This window comes from Emydura macquarii, unplaced genomic scaffold (assembly GCF_026122565.2).
Source record: "Emydura macquarii macquarii isolate MOO-44397 ecotype Brisbane River unplaced genomic scaffold, CSIRO-AGI_Emac_v2 contig_476, whole genome shotgun sequence".
In the NCBI taxonomy this organism is placed as follows: Eukaryota; Metazoa; Chordata; order Testudines; family Chelidae; genus Emydura; species Emydura macquarii.
This window is the reverse complement of record NW_027130613.1, coordinates 1-20,042: the sequence shown is the minus strand read 5'-3', so window position 1 is coordinate 20,042 and position 20,042 is coordinate 1.

Genomic DNA, 20,042 nt, shown 5'->3' with positions numbered 1-20,042 from the left:
CCAAGTGTTTTAGTTTGGACTTCGAAGAGCCTGAACATTTGCCATGTGATTTCATTAACACCAATGCCACGCAATGTTTAGCAATGTAGGTTTATTTTTCTTTAACGTGACTTCCACAGATGTCAATAATGTGAACTGTCATGTCCTTGGATTGAGTAGGGGAAAAAAACAAGAACAAAATTTTGAACTTTTAGTAATTTATTTATAGCCCACAGGAAACTGAAATGCTGAATTTTTTTCTTTTAAATAATCTGGTACTTTTGTTTTTTAAGGGGTTAGAATATGCAGGAAATCCTTCAAACTTGTTTAGAAGTGTCTGTTTTGATTGGAAAGGAATAGATGGGGAAAGGCTATGTAGAAGTCTTTTCAGATTTGTATGTCCCAGATGAGTGCTAAGCTCACAGAGGGGTCAATTTTCATCAGCCAAAAACCTATAATGCAAAAAGCTGTAGCGCAGTCCTAGAAGGGGATTTACAACTAGGAGATCACCTGTTCTTGATCACCTGGGAAAGAGAATCCAAAAAAGAAATGTTCCTGCCTTAGACTTTGAGTCCCTCAAACTTTTTCGTTTCAATGCAATGTGACTGATAGGTCAGGGAGAAAAACTTAAATTTAAATATTACTGAAAACTGTTGATCACTGTTGTTCCATTATGTTGCATAAATACCTTATGTACTATGTCCCTTGGATGCTGTTTTTCTTTCTCCTGACAGTGCAAAGAAAACATTGTTAGAGTCAGCATATTGATCCAGTTCTGCCCAAAACTGGTGTAGTATCACTGCAGTGGTTAGTTGAAAGAGTTCACTCATGCCATCAAAAGTGTTTGCATATCAGCTGAGCCTCCCTGCCTGATGCCATTTTTCTTGACTATTAACTAGATAATGTGTGTTTAAAAAAGCTGTGTAGATGGCTGTGCTTCCAAGGCTTTTTCCTCTTTCTGTTCATAGACTGGTTATTTTCCTTTAACTATTTGGCATTCTCTTTAAAAATGATTTCACTGACTTTGAAACTCCTGATCCTCAGAATCTTATCAGATCCTGAACTGCAATCTCTCCCCAATATCTTGATTTCCCTCTCCACCCAAGAAATGGAAATTGTTGTTCAACTCTTTGTATTTCTATGTGCAAATTAATCTTATTTAAAGCCTCTAATAAATAATATAGAGTTATAGCTGTCTCAGTTATAACTTCTGTGAGAAATATCATGACATTAGGGATTTTCATTAAAAAACCTTTGGCTCCCAAACAAGGCTGCTACCAATCAATGCCTCAATCTTGCAAAAACTTAAGCATGGTCATAACTTCACTCATGTGAATGGGCCCAAGACCCCTCCATTTTTTAAAAACAAATTTGGCTCTATATATTCCTGGTGTAATGGATGATAAATTTTTAAGTGATATTTGAACATATTAGCAACAGATGGACAATATCCTGAACGAACTTTAGTGAATTAAGCATAACATTGAATGTGTCATTATGGGATTGTATGTGTGTACCTTCTCTAGGAGACTGACTAATGCAATCTCTGGAAGGTATTAAGAATGTGAAAAGACTTCTTGGAACAATATCTGTGAAGTGGGTTTCCTAGGCAGTACTTGGGGGAATGCAAATGACTAGTTTCCAATCTTCCCTGTTCAAGCTATGCCTTGGGAGAAAAATCCATTGTCTACTAATTATCTGCTCCTGGAAACTCCAGATCAGACCTCTGACTTGTATAAAGGATTGACTAAACCTGTCATGAGGGTGCTTGTTCTGAACTGAAGCTGTGATGAACTTGTAGCCATAAGGAATCCCGCTGGGGGGGCTTGACGGACTGCTCCTGCCAGAGCCCATGTTAGGGTTGGGGTTAACTCTGGTAAGCTAATTAGCATGTGTGCAGACTCTTGTATTGTTTTTAATGTTTTCTTTGTAATGTTTTTCACCTTAGAAATAAAGTAGGCTTACATTGGCAATGCTGTATAGAACCTTATAAGTGTAGCAATTACACCTGTTAACCATCTCTAAAAAGACAGCAAGCAGGTTCAGCCTGTCTGTGCTGGGAAATACCCAGTGAGCGCAGGGAACTATGAAGCCTGGAAATACCCAGGTCAGAAGGGAGAGGGATGCAAGCCTCCACCCAGGAGAGGAAAGAGATGGGAAGCTGGAAGCCTGAGCGTGGGTGCCATTGCTTGGCAACTGAGGAGAAATATAGGTGCAGCTGCTGTGAATTGTGACAACATTATGAAATGGTTTTAAACAATTTCACTGTAGAATAAAGGATATTCATTTAATTTGCCTCAGTTTCCCATGGCAATCGATGCAAATTTTTAGTTAGAATTATGTTGTAAGACTTTTCCTTTAAAATATTTCAGGCCAAATACTCTAACTCCATTGACTGTCTCACAAATGTACAAACACCTATTCTGGCCCTTTGACTTCTCCATTATTGCCAAGATGAAGCCTTATCCCATAAAACCTTTTCCTTATTATTTGTCATGATAATCAACTAGCTTTTATGTATAGGCCATCCTATAATTCAATTATTAATTATTTTATTATAGTAGCACTAAACAGCCTTACTTATGGGCCAGGACCGCATTTTGCTAGGTGCTGGACAAACACAGGCAAAGATATGGTTCCCTACATCTGGCGAGTGGTTTAGGCCCTGCATCTAGGTTTTCATTATAAAATCTCATGAACAGAAACGATTCCTTATTGTTTTTTGTTTGTTTGTTTACAAATGTCTGTTTGTTAAGAGTTTCTAGTGTTTTAGGCCCTGATCCTGAACCCAAAACTGTCTGGATAGATTCTGTGCCCACTCAGAGCCCTACCAACTTCAATGGAAGGGAGTCTGTGCAGTTCAACATTTCATTTGTGTGGTTCTCAGTGCAGAATCAGCACCATAAATATTTTCCTATATTCCTAGAAACACTGTGTAGTAGATTCAAACTAGCATATGAAAAACATAGGGTTGGGGCAATACTGAGCATTCTAAATCTGAGTTAGCCTCTCCAAAATCATAAAAATGACTAAGAACGAGATCTGAAAAATAATATATTTTGAGGGTTGTTGGTTTTTTTTGGTATTTGCCTTTTTTTAAGCAGTTAGGGTTCATATTTTCACATTTTTTCTCTCCAACCATGATGGCTAGAAACTTTTTTTTAAATGAAAGTTAATATTTTCACATAAACACATGACTCCATGTACTGTGATTTAAAGAAAAAGACCAAGTATCATGAGAAGTTTGATAAAACGTAGAACTGGTAGTAGAAAGTTGAACAGGGACCACTTTGTCAACAAGAGATACATTTTTTTTTCTATCTTGAAAATATTACTTGAAAATATGACAGTAGGGAAAACTGAGAGTTTCACGTTCAAAATTAATTGTGGCCCTTACAAAGATGTTCTGTAAATGTCAAACATTTTAAAGACAGCTGTTTTTGGAAAAAAATTGTTTTTCAATTGTAAAACATTTTATGAATAAAATGTACTGTTTTATTAAGCATTGTAAATGGGTTATCACAGTTTGTGGTACTACTTTTTTTTAAAAAAAGAACAAAACTAGACTATGAATGATTCATTCATAAGTATTTTTAATGTGTCAGTAAAAAGTCCCTCCTGTACTTTTTGTGTTGAAAGGTCAACATTTGCTAAAAACCAGAGTGTTCTAGAAGGGGTATGATCTATCATTATCAACTGGGAAGTGAGTCGATAGAGTGTCATAATGGACAGAGAAAGCAAAAAGAGAAAGGAAGGGCACATAGAGGGTAAGCTGGCTAGCCCCTCACCTTACAGAGAGGCAGCATGCTCTGAAGGAGTGAGCACAGGGTGGAAAACCAGAGAACCTTTGCACCCTGTTTCCTGAGTGGAACATCCCCATCCATTCTATACCCCTCAGGGTGTATTCTGGACTTTCCTATGACTCAGTGAATGACTTGATTTCATACATCCGTCACTCTTATCCTGTTATTAAAAGGGGAATCATATATATTTTACCTCAGAACGTGTGTAGGGAGGATTAATTAGTTTGTATATGTAAAGTAAGTATGTATATGTGTGTGTGTGTGTGTGTGTGTGTGTGTGTATCTATATAGTAAAGTAAGTAAAATCAGTTCAGGCCCTGATTATGGGGAGCATTGCACCCCCTTTTACGCTGAGGCTGTGGCATAAAACAGATTGCTCTCCCCACTTGGGAATTCCCCAAAAGCTGACTGCACCATAGGGAAGCATAGAGCTAGTTTCCTGCATAGAAACATGTGACCTGTGCCATGTAGACGTGTCTGGCTGTGTGTACGTGTACATGTATTTACAACCTGGAGCATTCCACAGGTTCAGAGAATCCTCACCTTAAATTGCACTGGCTCCTACACCTCAATCATTTTTTGAGTGAATTGGATGGGGATTGGATCTGTATCAACAGAGCCAGCCTCTGTGCTCAAATAGAAAGAAAAAGCTGAGTTTCTCGTCTTTTTTTGTTTATTTAAAATGATAAAAACTAACTACTGGGACCAAAATGTGTATGATCAAAGTGGGAGGAATACGGATTGGTTGGACATTTTCCATCAACGTTTCTCTACAGAAAATTGAGTTTTTGACCTAACAAAATGTTTCATGGAAAGTGTCTGCTTCCCATAGAAATGTTTGTCAAAAAATCCGAACACCAGAAAACCAAAATGTTTTGACTCAAAATATTTGATTCCGGAATACTACTTTGGTGCTTCATGTCCCTGTTCTTTTCCATGAACTGCGTTCCCCAGCTGAAGTACATCTCGCAGGATACAGCACGGCCAGGGTTACCATGATGTAACCACATCCTTTGAGAGGACACTATGATGCATCAAGGGAGATGTCGACTGAACAGGGAACCGGCTCTACAGAGGAGATTGGGAGCATGAGGTACCATGACAGCATTTCCAAACTGAAATATTTCTGCTTTTAGGGTTTTTTTTACCAAGAAGTCAAACTTTTCAAACTCAAATTTTCATGCCCCCCATTTTCCTCTAAATTTTCCACCGAAAAAAAGCCCATCTTCCAGCTAGCTCTAGAGAGGAGCTATTTACAACTTGGGGGTGAGAAAGAAAGCAAAAAAATGTTTTGTGTGCCAATAAAAAAAAAATGCTAAGGTCAGCTGTGCTTGTTAAAGTTTTCTGCCCTCTTTGAGGCAAAGTCAGAGCTTGTGGCTATTCAACCAAACAGTTGCTGCACTGCAAATATACCTGCCATTTGCTGCGTAAGGTGCTCCAAGAAGCACGTGAGGGACATGTCACACAATCTCCGCATCTCCTGATCCTTACAGCATGGGGAAGGCAGCAACACCAAGTGGGAGAGGCAGAAAGGGAAACTGTGTGTGTGTGTGTGTGTGTGTGTGTGTGTGTGTGTGTGAGAGAGAATATTTTATCTACGAAATGCCATATGTATCACCCACTCAGGTAAATCATTTTTAAGGGTCGTATTAACTTCTTTGACAGCACATCACTAGCTCCAGTTCTACAGGGGGAAGATGGGCGGAATCCTCTCCTAAACTCAGGGTTTGGCTTCAGCTCAGAACATCCTAAGTTCATGATATTCACATCTGTACATGACCCCAAAGTATCCAATATAAGGCACTCTGTAGTCCTTTCATTTCATTGCAACAAAGTACTCCTGACCCTGTGTGAACATTATGGCCAATACTTTCATACCTGAGTACAATGGGAGTTGAGTGTGCTCAGCGACTCTGCAATTAGCGATGTATCTAAATATGCAGTTAGGTCCCGAAGTCATGTACCTGAGTCTGAAAATGCGGCCTATATGTTGCTTTACACATGGATTAAGCTACACTGATACCACTAACCAGTATGAAAGGAGCTGTTTGATTTAAAGCACAGAGAAGTTTTGCTTCACTCAATATTTATATTTACAGAGCTTGAGTGGTCTGGAAATTCCATATTTACTCCAGGATGAGCCAATTTTACTAACACCCTGGAAAGAAATCACTGAATGCGAATCGATAATGTGAATTTTCCTTCCAAAAATACTAATCAATCAACTCTGAATCAGTTTAATTTCTCAGCCTGGTTGTTGCTCCATGCTGGCTGCTAACCCATTACCGCTGATTCATGCAATGTTACCCACAGACTTTCTGAACAGCAGTTATTGCATGTTGGAACTTTAGGCCAGAACTCCAGTCATTGCACTGTCAATCTAGCAGAGCACAGAAATACAGTCAGCATGCAGTAGCTACCCTGTTTACACTTTGGGTGAAAATCTGGCCCCACTGACGTCAATGGTATCAAAAGTACAGTGTGCACTGTAAAAACTTTATGCAAATCTGTTTGACTCTGTATTAACAGCCTTTTCTAAGAGATGTGAGGCTCACCACCACCTCCTAATGTTCAAATACTAACCCACACACTTCTTTACACACAGTCCAATGTCCTATGGTGCTTCCTGTGTAGAAGCCAGGCAGTAGAGCTGAAGTAGGGTTGACATGTCAGATAGAGAATTCAGCCTCTGCTAGGTCCAGTGTAAATTACAAGGGGAATCTGAGAAGAGAGAATAATTATTTGAGCTGGACTTTATAAAGCAAACACAGATTGCTCTTCTTTTTCACAGAATGCCATTGAATGGCACAAGTGGTCAGGATCTTGGATTGGTTTTCCATCCAAAACTTCCTTTTGGTGTTTTATCTAACAACGCGTTGTCCCCTAATTCTCTGGGGTGAGACTGGAGGTTACTGACTCAAAGGCAGGAGTGTCAAATATTCATTTGCCCGTATGTTTTTTCAAACTATGTACATTATGTGCAGGAGGTGTTGCTGAGTCTTCCACTATATGTAGGAAAGACTAGGGATACTGCAGACAGAACTCTGCAGTGCAGACAGTAGCAGAGTGCTACTCTAGCCAGAGATTACAAACCTGGCCTCTCACAGCTCATTTGTCTGTGACCGGAAGAAAAAGGTGGGAAGTGACAGGAAGCTGGAAGAGAAACAGAAGAGGAGAGAAGTCAAATAATGTGAATTATATAGAGTTGTTACAAAAAAGCAACATCAGCGGGAGTAAAATTGAAGCATCTGAATGTGAGATTAGGAAGCCTATTAAAGAGGCAGTGTAAAATATTCAAAAACACCTAAGTGCATTAGGAGCCTAAATCCCATTAACTTTCAGTGAAACTTAGGCTCCTAAGGGCCAGATTTTCAAAGGTATTTAGGTGCCTGAAAATGCAGATAGCTTGAAATCAATGGGAATTAGTCCCTAACCTGCTTAGGTGCTTTTGAAAATCCCAGTGGACACCTATCTGCATCTTCAGGCACCTAAATACCTTTAAAAAATCTGGCTCTATCCCATTTGAAAATGGGACTTAAGGGCTTCTGACAATTGTACACACAGTTTGTTCATCTTTGATTCCCATAATGGACCTGCTGATATGTGCATGTTTTCATATTAGTGATTAATACTAAGGGGCACTTCCATTGCACTTTCCACTCAAAGCTTCCAGAATATTTTTATAGATGTTAATCAATGAAGCCACATACATGCCAGTGATCTGAGGGCACAGCATTAATCTTATTTTAATGCTGGATAGTTCTGGGTGCTTAGAATCTTTGAAAAGTCAGGCCACAAGAGTTTCAAGTTGGTCACCCAAAAATGGAGGCATCTAAAATTAATTAATTCTATCATTTGGGTGTAAGTAGGTTGTCCAAGGTCACAGGACAAGTTTCTGTCAGGGCTGGAAATGAAACCCAGCTTTACTTATGTTCAGTCCTGTAACTTAACCATAGAATGATTCTTCCTCCCTTCTCTTCTGGAGCATGCAGGTCACCGTTTCCTAGCAGTAAACTTAGATTATAAATCTCCGTCTGTGAAGTTTTTCTTCCCCGCCCCCCCTTGGAGGCTGGCATGGATTTCAGTTCTAAATTTAAATGCACTTCCATCTGCACTGGCTAATAACCACTGAGTAATTAGGCTTTTACAGAGAGAAGGGATTATCTCAAGAAATGTCTTCATGTAAATGGGCGTTTTCTACGCTAAGTCTCTGTGTCTATTCTGCCAGGTTACCTGCAGGATATAAACAGATACCTGCTTACCAATCCCCACAATTTGCTATGCTCCGTTTTCTGTGTGTGTGTGTGTGTGTGTGTGTGTGTGTGTGTGTGTGTGTGTGTGTGTGTGTGTGTGTGTGTGTGTGTGTGTGTGTGTGTGTGTGTGTGTGTGTGTGTGTGTGTGTGTGTGTGTGTGTGTGTGTGTGTTGTCCATCTTGGGCCAGCATGGGGAGCTACACCAACCCATTCCTTCTTTCTTATTCTGCCATACCCACTTCTATGTTTGTCGAGTCCTTGTTATGACCCAGCCCTCTGGCCAGGTCCTTAATAATTTCTTACCCCTTCAGGATAATGGAAAGTTGGAAGTTCTGCAGCTCTAGTAGGGGCTAGATAGCCCTGGGTCTCAAGCCTTCTTCTCCAAAGTCTTTGGCTGGACTAGGTAGGGGAACCCAACCTGACCACTCCACTGGGTGCCAACTCCGCGCCCTTTATTTGGAACAGCCAGAACCAATCCCTCTCAGTTCCTTGCTGCTCCCTGAGCTGCTTCTTACTTCTTTTCCTCTGCAGGCTTTTCCAGACTCTTGCCCTGCTTCTTCCTCTTTGGAGTTCATTGGCTTCTCTGGCAGTTTGCTGGAGGAATCCTCTCTCTGGTAGTTTGCCTTTCTGGTAGTTGCCCCGCCCTTCCATCTTACACCCCTTTTATCCTCATAGTTGCTGGAAGGGCCTCCAGTCATTTCTAGCTGAAGAGGCAGGCTGTTTCTGTGTTAACCCTTTGATTGCCAAGCCAACATGGGAAAATGGGGTGTTTTGTCTCTTTCACATATCTAGAATATGTTCATGTGAAGATTCTGATTCAACATTGATTTCTAATGGAAGGTGTCACTTTTAAGGATCGGCATAATCATCTCCATACAAAATGCAAATAACACAGCTCTTAGGAACCGCTTCAGTTTTTCACTGCATTCTTTTGTAAGTTGTATGTGAATGTAGGGTGGCAGTTATTCAAGATTGGCTCCTTGTTAATAAAGGTATCTTGTACATTGTACATCTAGGTCCCTGGCTCATTTCTGTCTATAGGCAAGGCTGCAGGCTGATCAGCGGAAATGAGTTATGATAAACATTAATATCTTAAAATTCTATAATGCCATTCATCTCAGAGCACTTTAGAAACCATGAGGCTGATGCTTCTCTTATGGTTAAATAGGAATTTTGGCATTTACTTTAATGTGAGCAGGATTGTGACCCATATACATATATGTACAGGATTCTTTTCATGCTGGATTGAAATGCAGTTAGTTATGGGGAGTGGAAGGCAGCAGGCAGATGAACAAGCTGTGTACAAGAGTGAAGGAAAGGAGAATTTTCGCAAACAACTACACCTTCTAATTTGACCAAACCCCCCCCCCCCAAAAAAAAAAAAAAAAAACTAAAAAAACATACTATTCTTATAGTTCACTCAGTAGCTGGGTTTTTAAAAGCTTGTGTAAAAACCCACACATATAGTAAATTATATACAATGGAATTTTCCATAAAAGAAGGATGAAAGCCTGGAAAGACTTGCATTGACTTCAATGGGCTTTGAATCAGGCCCTAAATCTATGGTCACAGCCATCAAGCCCTCCGTTCTAGTTTTGTTGGTTATACTAATTAGGCTTGTTGCAAGTGCAGAAAAACTACAGATGGAAGAAAGTACAGCTGGGACAAGAAATTGCCCCCTCTTGCTGACGGTCTGAGCAGAGAGACCAATGAGCTACTTTCAGAACCTGAGATGGTCCTGGTCAGAGTTGAGACACTTGTAGGAATTCTGACTGTTGCTGATCTGCTGCACCTGTTCTGTAGAAAACTAGAAGACTTCAGTCTTTAGATATCAGTTTGGTACATTTCACCAACCAGAATTAAATTCATGTGTGTGTGTATTAAATCCAGAGCAAAGACATTAGCAATCTTCCAGTAAGAGAAATGTAGTATATGCACTGTACAATTTCAGAATGTTCACATGAATCAAGGCAATTGTCACACAAAGCAATGGCCTCTTGGGTAAACTCAGTTCAAGACCAGGCATCATAAAAAGCTTGATGAGAGCATTAGTTTTAAAGTTTTTCTGTCTATATCTTCTTCACTACATTTCATTGTAATTTTTCAGAAAAATCTGGATGACTTTCATTGTAAAGATTGACAAGACCTTTTAAAAAAGTTATATTGGCATATGATTTATTATTAACCTGTTGTTTCTATGGCAACTTGAATGGGAGGAGCAAATGGTACTTGCAGAGTAATTTGTAGCTAAAAACAAACAGCAGAGCTAAAGCTGTTTGTTTAAAAGTCTGATGGGTTTGCACCAAGAAAAAATGAAAAATAATATTAATCTTTCATCTACTAGCAGAAAATATTCTTCTCTTCCCTGGAATGAAAAAAGAAATGGAGACAAAGCTTATATGTAAGAAAATGTTTGTAAATAATCAGTAGGGGGCACTATGACTCTACATACAGAAAAAGGAGCGTTGCAGTAGTCATAAATTATTTTGTGCACTTACTTTAGTATTAAAGTTGAAGCACTGTAAACTGCATGGTGGTTTTTTTATATATCTTCTGTACAGCAGACTATTCTTTTCATGTGACCCCAAATGTATAGCTTTATTTAACTGTTTCCTTGTAACTAGCAATAAATAAAATTCTTTGAACATTTCCATATTTCTCATCTTGAGTTTAGTTTGCAGCCTATTAGATATTCAAATACAATACCATTTCCTCCCTCTGACAAATATAGTGTAATTAAGCTTTTCCTTGGAAAAATGATTACCTAATAAATGGCCTTCTTCAAAAGGCAGTGTTAAAATTAAGCAAAAGGCATATTTAATGCAAAAGGTGACCAAGTGATAAGGTGCAGGAACAAAAGGCAAGCTTTGCATAACCAATCTGTTTTTTCAGTTTTAGGAATAATGGGAATGCTTACTGGTATAGCAGATCTACGATAAACATAAGTATAAGCCTGACAGTACATATAAAATCTTAAACACAACATTCACTGACTGTAGTATTGGCCATTAATTCCCTCGAGATTAGAGGTACAGCCATAAGAAAACAAGATCACATTTACATGAGACACAGGTTCTCACATATCTGGTTTAAATACAAATATGTAAAAAGCAAGCAGATGACAGAAGATAATGACAATTGTACTATATATACTCTACTTATATTCATGTATTTGTAGGAATAGCAAAGAATTCTAAGGATGATGACTTTAATAGAATAGGCAATTTCAGATTTACTCAGATGAAATAAATTTAGAAGCTCATCATTATTGACCAAAAATGCATCTTATATCTGTTCTGTCATCCTATTAAAATTATTTTACTGCCAATTGTGAATGCTTCTGGAAACAATAAAATAAACCACTTAGCATTCCATCAGCAGCAATCTTAGCATTCAAATTAGGAGCACGTTTTCTTATCTTGCTATGGAAATAGAGCATTTGGCTCTTTACTGGGGGAAAAAATTCCACCAGCATGAAAAATGTTTCAAAAATGGATCCTGAAAATATTTATAAGGTTAATTTGAAACTTTTTTTTCCTTTTGACAGGTTATAATAGTAAGAACACTCTGGGCCTCCAGCCTTTCCCAGGGGAAATAGATGGGCCTGGGTTAATAATCCTGAGACTAGCCTTGAACATTACCTTTTCCAGCTTGTCAGTGATCACTAGAAAATGCCCTGGGCCTTGGTTGCTCCTGTTTAATCAAAAATGTGTCAAATCTCAGAAATTGGGATGCTAGTGGTCTTTTTAGCCATCCTGTGCCACCATTGACTCAGTCATAGATAGATTGTGTGTGTGTGTGTGTTTATATGTTTAGAAATATAGCACGGGGATTCTTGAATTACTAGTTTGTCAGGTCATGGCTTGAGAGTCTGCCTTTGACTGAGAATATTGTTACATTCCCCTTTGTGTGTGTTATTCTGACTGATATGGTGGGGAAGGATGCATTACCTCCCATGGGTGTCCCCTCTGGTCCTCGCTTTGGCTGTGTACCTGTAGTTGCAAGTTTTCCCAAACACAGAGATATTGCATCTGGCATTGTCCCTGTGATGCTCCTCAACTTGCTGGAACACTTTCATATAGGCAAGGCCTCATTTAGCCATAGCATAGCATCCAGTACTGAATCCTAGGGTTTCCTTTTGGTGGTGGATGGCACTATCTCCAAGCTGGCTTTGGGTTTCATGATCCATTCCATTTAAAATGACCATTTTGATTCACCTCTTTTCCCCCTTCTTCTTTGTCATATAAATCCATTTTATTTCACTGAGGATGACTAATGTCTGGATGACTGAGTGAGTTAGCTATTGAAATATTTTGTTCTTGGTCTCATTTTACTTTATTCTACTATAAAGAATATGTAAAGACTCAGGCTGCTGAAGAAGATTAAAAAGCCTGATAGATTTAGATGTTTGTATCTGTATCTGCCCCAAAACAAACAGGAAAAAGTGCCCCAAAACAGACAGGAAAAATTTGCAGAATCTGGATCTCTGGTCCTGAGGCTCCAACAACACTTCTCTTTGGAGAAAGGTATATTTCCTCTGGCTGTTGCTTTGTTTTCACGGCGTGGCTACGTTCCACTGAGAAGACCCCCATGGAGGCCTTGTCTGTGTTGAGAAAATAAGGCTCAGCAGGGGAAGACAGTCAATGGCAGAGCAAGTCCTTAAGGAATTATGCCACCAGGGTGCAAAGGAGATATCTAGGGAGAATGGCTATCTGTGCAAGAGGCCCAGGAATTCACAAAAATGGAGCCCAAGCTGCATAGGTTTCTGGGTCTCACTCCTTTACTTCTTCATTGATCAGATCATTCTGAGACAACAACATAAGGTGGCTCTTATGGATTTTACTACATACCTTTTTGCATCCAAGTGGTTTTCCAACAAGTGACCGTAAGTCACTAATGAACTAGTTTAATTATGTCTTCCATCCCAGCAACAACAAAAAATAATTTCTGCCTTATTGGTATTGTCTGTACACAGCAATTATTTTAGAAACGAAGAGCAACAGCGATCAGGAGATTCCCCATAAATGACACCACAGTAATAGTTTAAACTTAAAACTGTATTGCTACAATATTTTTGGCTTTTACTGTAGTATTATGTTAATCAGAGTTGACTTCTTCTCACTTAACATAAACTATTTTTTGATATCCTATTCTATTAATACATAATAGTACTAAAAAGGCAATTAATATTGTTTCTGAACTTGCACTCCTTGTAGGTAGCACTATACAACAAACAAGTACCAAAAAGCAGAAGACCCTAAATTGTTTAATATTCCTCCAGTACTGAGTGAAGTCGATGATCTAACCTTTGGTGTTCCATTAACTCTTGGATGTTTCTTATTAAGGATATTCAGAATAAATCAACTTAAAAGGTTTTACTAGCAGCTTATAAAATGAACATATGTTTGCTGGGAGTCCAGCATTGGAAATGGCTCAGAGAGAACCAAATTTAATTTAACTAGTTTTAATCCCTACATTTTTCTTAGGTGAAAAATGACATTTGCAAAAACCTCAGATAATTGGAAATGCGTTTGAGACACTTGGACCTGCACAGAACCTCATTGACTCTACTGTGATTTCACATTAGGTATAAGAGTCTGCCTCAGCAGATTCAGTTACAGAATTGGGGCCTTACATTTTTCCTTCAGTATTGTGAACCTAATAAATAATTCTGGGTGAAATCCTATCGCCAAGGGAGTTTTGCCATTGGCTTCAATAGAGCCAGAATTTCACTTACTGACTTCAATGTGTTTAGAAAGTGGTCAGGATCAGGCTGTTCCCCAAGTTCACCAGGGCAACAACAGAACAAACAAAAATGTATTTGAAATTGAAAAGAAAACAAAGTGAAAATGACTTGGCTCTTTTCCATTCTGCAAAAGCATGGAAATGCAAAAAATAAGCTGATGGTGATAGTTAAAATAGACCATGGTGTACATTTTCTATTTTAATAATCTACAATGTTGTTATGATAACTAAGGTAAGAAAATGTATTTTTAAAATATTTGATTTTTTTATATTGAAGTGTTCCTTTTTTTAAAAAAGTAAAGTATAGGAAAACAGCATTTCACAAAAATTTGATGGGTAGCTCAATGAATCTAATTTTCAATTTCAGCAACAGTGTGTTGCTTATATATAATACATGTATCTGCTACATAAACATTTTGTCATTCATGCACTTACTTCTCTTCTGACACATTGTTCTATGAACATCATAATTAAAAAAAGTCACAAACACTGTGCGTACTATAAGTAGGCTTATAAGGATTAGATTTTTATTGGTAAATGTTGGTAAACGTCAATTTCACGGTACACACACATACCAATGAAAAAGTATTTCCATCGATGGTAATAAAAATGTACAGATAGGCAAAGTAGGAAAAATGCTCCTTGGGAACTTCTTATAATTTGATTTAAGGATATTTACTTTGTAAATTTTGACATGTGATGTTGATAATTTGTGTTTTAATAGCTATAAGGTTTAACTTTTTGGACCTCAATGTCTATTACTGTTATTAGATTATTATTTTCTGATCCTCTTGTTTTCTGACCCTCCCATAATTTCCCACAATTGCAATAATTTAAAAAGATAAAAATAAAAATACTTAACATCTATAATGTTGCTCAACTGTGAAAATATAAATGGATAAAAATCTTAAAAAATGCTGAAAAATAAACATTGAATATCTGTCAAAATAATAAAAGATTAAAAATTGAATTCTGCCAAGCCTAATAATAATTAATTATGGGCAAGTAATACAAAGCCATGCTTACTCTGCTCTGATGTAGCACTAGCAAAGCAGTATTTGAAATATAAATGTTTAATGAAGAATCCATTTAGGAACTAATTCTGAAGCTAATCGTTTTCTTTACATTTTGATTTTATTACTTTTCTGATGCTGCATTAGGGAGCAATTGTATGAACAGTAATTTGTCTCCCTTGCAAATTTCAAGTTAGGCCAAGAACAACATTTATCATCAAGTGCTCAAATTATGGTTCTGTTCATTTGAGAGGAAAGTTATATATGTTTTTGTGAAGTATATGAGCAATTAAAAGTCGATCCTTATGTGCAGTGATACACCATGTGGGTGTGCACCCCTCACATATCCTTCTCTAAGTGAGAAGGTCCTTCATTGCAGGTCCAATTTTCCTGCATCCCACACAAACCTGCTGTTCTTTCTTTTTAGGTTACTACAGTATATTCATACCGGAACTGCTGAGCTGCGAACTGATAAAGCTACAAAAAAATCTGTTATGCTTACAAAAATTTCTTTAATTTTGAAGTTCCTGTTATGCTAATTTTTCTTGTGGACTTGATTTTAGCCATCTGTTCTACATTTTCAAGACTTAGTGACCCACAGTTGGTTTTCAGCTGCTTTAAAAATATGAATGGGAGGTGCAAGGTTGACCTACATAGGTCCTAATGAAAAAGAAATAGCAGTGGCAAAGTGCTGACACTGTTGAAGTAATCTTTTTTTCAGGCAAGTGCAAAAGTTTGCTCTGATTTGATTTCTCTTCTTTTCTCATATTTACTGTAACTTTCTGGAATATTTCATTTCAGCTGCATGAACTAGTCAGAGGTCCTGATTCCAGTCTGACTGGTAGAGGCTTTACCTTAGAGCAGTGTTTCTCAATTTTATTTCCCCCCCGGAACCCTTGCGCGCCCATGCCATACCCTCCGCCGAAAAGTGGAGAAAATCTTCCTCTTTTTGGCGGCGCGGTGCAGGCTTGATTCGGCGGCGCGCTCTCTCAGCGATTTCGGCGGCCCCATCAGCTGTTCAGCTGGAAGTTGGTCTTTTATCAATTTTAAACTGAGATCTGGAACCCCTAGGTATGCCGCAGGCCTGTCTACTGCTATGTCTGTCAATGATCAGTGCAGACATGGAAAACGATTCTTTCAAGGTGCTGCTAATCCATACTAATTGAAATTCATGAAGGGAAGGTATTTGTTTGCTGTTGCTTGATTTACTGACTTTTGGACAGAACAAAAGCAAATGGATGTTTTATATTCACTTTGGTTTCGATAGAGTTAATGATAAATATATATACTTTTTCAAATGGGTCTCTTAAAGAATAATGGCAACATAGAATAAAATTCACTTTTGTGCAATGTATCTAAGTGAGCAGAGAGAAACATATGTAGTAAATAATATCTCCAGAACTTAAAACAAAGTGTTGTAAAAACCAGTCCTTCTCATCAAGTCAGTCATCTTTCTCATAAAGTGACTTGATTGAGTTCACTTACTGCAGGTACAGGGGAAGAAACAATTAACCATGCTACAGACATTCACATCTAGATAATGTTCTGCCCCTCTGCCTACAGCTGAAAAATAACAAATTAATTACATTGCTGAGATCATAGGTCTAGACAGTCACCCAGTACCAGGATAGGAAGATAATGTCTTCCAAAAACTGTGGCTTTTTAAAATCCTATTACAGCATTTTGTCATAAACAAAATACAGGTGTGCAGTACTAAGCCTTTTATTTGTAAAGCTTTATTTACAAAAATGAATGCCAAAGTAAAATGGGCTCAGCATGGTATTAAATAATTTTACTGTTCTCCATATGTTGGGACCAGGGCATTACACACCTATCTTTGACTACCCACTGAGTGCAGCTTGAGGCTGAAAAGTGGAACTCTGACCATGGAACAAGGGAGCCCACTGAAAAGAACTCCAACTTATTTAAAAAAAATACTTCTCTGCATCAAAGTAAACTAGCTACAGAAGTTCAATGATGACCAGATAAGTAATGAATATGGGAGTAGAGAATAAAGTATTGTAAAGTAAACTGGCTGTGGATTAAACAATACATTTCAATATAACCGAGCTGTTGAAAGAATCATTTTTTGAGTATAGTTTCTCCATATTAAAACAATATACATATAATAAAGCACTGAAGCCCTTTCAGTTGAATATCTGTAAGAAGAATAGAGACATTCAAAGAATAACACATTGTATGCACAATGATGCTAGCCCCTAGGTGCTATCTCAAAAATAATAATATAATTAATAATTCATGTTTAAATTCTAGTTGTATGAGAATTATTTAATAGGTTAGGGCAGTGGTGCCCAGCCCTATGACATAGGAGGGCCACATAAACCTCAGCACCACCTTGCGTGGGCCAGACAGATTCTACATATTTTAATAAGTCACATGTATTGATTTATATTTTAAGTTCAGCTTGTTTCGTTTGTATTTAGATAGGTTATTTCTATTTCCAGTGTTGTCTATTTACACACTTATGTAAACTAAAAGGATGTAAACATGATGCCAAAATGCTAATGAATTGTCCGTCATTCAGTAGCCTGTTGAAGCAGGCCTTGGGCCTTATGAAATGCTCTGGTGGGCCGTGGATGGCCTGCGGGCTGTAGGTTGGGCACCCCTGGGTTAGATGTTTGGTTTACTTGGTGATTTAAAACAATGGACATATGTGAAGTTTCAAGTGTGAAACAAATCAGCTGGTCAATCTTGTCCTTGGGGGCAACTAGGTCACAATAACATACCAGCTATAGATTTTAATGTGACAATGGTATATAGTGAGTCAGGAGCCAAAGGTCTTTAACAAAATACTCACTGTATAGCACAACTGCTTTAATAAAAGATAGTCTTTCACTAATTAAAGAAAACAAAGTTTACCCCCTTAGGGTCAGATTGTGCCTCTCTCCTTAGTACCCCTGCACAACTGCTGGGTCCTTTAAGTACGGCCCCCCCGGAGCCACCAAAGAGGTGGTGAGTGGGCAGGACTATGGCCAGGTGCACAGGGTGATGATGCTGTACCTCTCAAAGAATGTGCCCTGAGTCCCACTTGAGACAGATTTCTAAGTAAAATTAAGCTTTTGTAGTACTTAACACAGCCTACATGAAGGCCACAGCATAACAAATAACCAAATTCAGGCTACAGCTACACTGGAGAGCTTACAGCAGTGCAGCTGCACTGATGCACATGCGCTGTTGTAAGCTCTCTAATGTAGCCATAAGCTGATGGGAGAGAGCTCTCCCCCAGGAGCTGTGGTAGCTCTGTTGGCAGGAGAAGAGAAGTTGTCCTGCTTACACAGCGCTGTCTACACCAGCGCTTATGTTCGTCTATCTGATGTCGCTCAGGGGGACGGTTTATTCACACGCCTGAGTGTCATTACTGATGCTGAGATAAGCAGTCGTGTATATGTAGCCTGAGACTCATGTTGTTAGCTGTTTATTAGCGTCAATCCTGTAATAGCCAATTAGATCACTGACTTAGTCCGAGACTTTAAAAATGAGACTATTTATAGTAGTTTGCAATAAACATTTGTTTGGAAGGCTTTCTCTCAGCCACCCTCCCAAGTAAGCCATCTGAAAGTGCTCAAGTGTTTCCCCACAGGTGACGTTATTGCAGAACAGTACCTTTGTTTGCAATAATCTCTTTCCATACTATCCTGTCCTCCCGGGCCTGCCAACCTGACTCACTCTCTCAGGAACAAGTGATCCTACATGCTGCCCTTTCTATCTCCAGCTGAGGAGAAAATTGCTGCCCAATACACATCCTCAGCTCTTTGATCCTCTTCAGAAGGTCAGCGTGCCTCCCTGCAGTTCATTCAAGATCACTTTAAAGCCAATTATCTTTGTCTTGCATGATGATACATGATAATATGCAATAATTAATGGGAATGGAGAGAGCTGGTTAAGTGAGCTTTTTATAGCTCCAATACCTAGAATGTACTGTATAATAAAGCAGTGTTGTAAAGCTACTGTGGATATGAGCCTTTCATCCCAAGTTCCTTAATTTTGTATTATGCCATTACATCTTAAGCTCAATGCATTTAATGAAAGAGATATATCCTATTTTATTAATCAAAAGGCAGCAAGGATTGCCAAGTGGCTTAGCAATGAAACATTCAGGATGAATGGAAGTGCACTAATGTACCTTTTTATAGGAGATTATAAAGTCTCATAGCAGGTTCTTGCAGGATGTGTTTTTTTTTGTTTTTTATTTTAGTATTTTCATCTTTTCACTCTGTCCACTTCTGTGTCTTTTTTCTGAGTTATTTTTTTTTAAATGAGGCCATCACTATTATTGCGTGCAGATTGAACAATTTGATTCTCATTTCTAGAGACAGATATATAAGTGATGAAAATACATAATGTTGTAAGGTATTAGAAAAGGCTGTAAGTATCTCAATATTGTTATCAAAACATTAGAAAGCAAAAGGATTATTTATTAAAATACCTTGCACTGAGTCACACTTTTCATCCTAGATCTAAAAATGCTTTCACAAATGTGTGTGGGGAGAGGTAAATATTTTCCTCTTATCGTTGATGAAGCTGAGGCACAGATAAGTCATGTAATTTGTCCAAGATACACAGCAAATGGGTTGCAGAGACAGGAATCTGGGTGTTCTGGTTTCCAGTCCTGTACTCTTCCCATTAGACCACAATCTCAGTTTATGGAATGTTTGGGAGCCCCTCTCCAAGGGATGAAAATGGAATTGAAACGGTCTCTGTTGTTCCTTAGTATTAAAATGCATTTTTACACTTTGAATATCTGTACTTGAAAAAGTAAAATAAAAAATAAACTGTATTTTAGTATAATCTGAGGACAAACATCCAATGTTCTATAATTCCCATTCAAAAACTGAAACCAACCCAACTAACCAACCAAGCACACACACATAATAATAAAAACATTAAAGGGAAGGTTTAATTTTCCAAAACCCAAGCATAATAAACCTAGAAAATGCAGAGTAAAGGCTACATTTAAAAAAATCTGAAGTTGTAAATTAAGGAATGCATAGTTAAGACACTCAAATAACTTTAACTCTGTCGGGTAGAGATGTCATGCAATACCAGATGATTATGATTAAAGCAATTTAATGTTTATAGTCTGAGACTACTTTAAACTAATTTTTAAAGACACATTAAGTTTTAAAATATTTTCCGCCCTTCTTATGGCATTACTACTTTACATACCACATCACATTGCTGGTAGAATTTTCCTGGGAAATTGCAAGACAAGTCCGAAAAGGAATTTT